The sequence below is a fragment of the Formica exsecta genome, unplaced genomic scaffold (genome assembly GCF_003651465.1).
Source record: "Formica exsecta isolate Colony F162 unplaced genomic scaffold, ASM365146v1 scaffold998, whole genome shotgun sequence".
Lineage (NCBI taxonomy): Eukaryota > Metazoa > Arthropoda > Insecta > Hymenoptera > Formicidae > Formica > Formica exsecta.
The window spans coordinates 14,117-15,689 of record NW_021853760.1 but is presented as its reverse complement, the minus strand read 5'-3'; positions in this window follow the sequence as shown (position 1 = coordinate 15,689).

Sequence of the window (1,573 nt, the reverse complement as noted above, 5' to 3'; positions counted from 1 at the left end):
TGCACTTGGGAGAGAGAGATGGCGCGAGGCATGCACTTGGGAGAGAGAGATAGCGCGAAGCATGCACGTGGATGATACGGCGTTCGCAAGGCGGTGTGAGAGAGATAGCGCGAGGCATGCACGTGTGTAGGAGAAGGATAGCGTCCGCATTGGCGTGGGAAAAGGATGACGTTCGCATGCACTTGGGAGGGAGAAAGAGAGAGATAATGCGAGGCATGCATGGACGTGGGAGTAGGAGGCGCAGAAATAATTAACACTTTAATTTTAATAATAATAATAATAAAAATATTTATTTAAAAAATGTGTATATAATATAATTGTGTGTGTGTGTGTGTAAAAAATAATAAAAAAAGATAATAATGATAATATAATAAAAATATTTGCTGCAGGCTCCTTCTGAAACAGAAGAATACATATCTTGTTAGTATATTAATTTAATTTTTATAAGTTTAATATAAATTTTAAAAAATAGATGCTTACATTATCCTCCTGGGGCCGCAAACGCTTCCTCCCAATCCTCCTTCCAATCCTCCTCTTCCTCTTCCTCTTCCCACGCTTCTTCAAGCTCCCAATTCTCATCTTCTTCATAAAGCTCAAGCCCAAAAAGCGGCCGCAAACAAAATATGTCCTCATACTGGTCAGGGTGAATGTTCGCCCACTCGCGGGCCCCTCGGGTGTCGCCCCACAAATTGGCGTGCACCCACCGAATATTGCCCCTCATCCATCGCATGTATCTGCGGTGGATGACGTCAATTTGCACGAATTGAAATATATTATTAATTAATAAATATCACACATAATCTCGCACACAAAAACACTGAACACTACTTACCAGATTAAGGCGAAACATTGGCATTTTTATTCACTTCACTTTACTTACTGCTCGAAACGTTATGACGGACACAACGAGATAGACATCATCTCGTTTAAACATTTTAGAGTAGGGGATGTATCAGTTACAAAGAACGCTTACCTTCAGCACATGATAAGAAGACAAAAGGTAGCACGTTCCCGCGGACAATTGTCTACAAGTCTTTTAAATATGAATGTATTATTATTATAATATGTAAACCACTATCGAACAGCTTTGAACGGCTATCAAACGGCTATCGAACGGCTTTGAACAGCTATCGAACGGTTATCGAAGGCTATGAACGGCTATGAACGGCTTTGAACAGCTATTGAACGGCTATCGAACGGCTAACGAACGCCTGTGAACGACTATTGAACGGCTGTCGAACGGCCTCGAACAGCTTTCGAACGGCTATCGAACGGCTATGAACGAATATTGAACGGCTATCGAACAGCTTCGAACAGCTTTCGAACGGCTATCGAACGGCTATGAACGACTATTGAACGGTTTTGAACGGCTATCGAACGGCTTTGAACGGTTATTGAACGACTATTGAACGACAAAACAATTATTTATACGCAATTCAAATATTTAAAGTTTATGTGCATTTACTGAAATGTAACATCTATATTTTAATTAACTAGCTGACGCCGCTATCTAACGTCACGTACTGAAATTTAATACTCGCATACTGGGATAAGAAAGAGGAAAAGGGAAGAA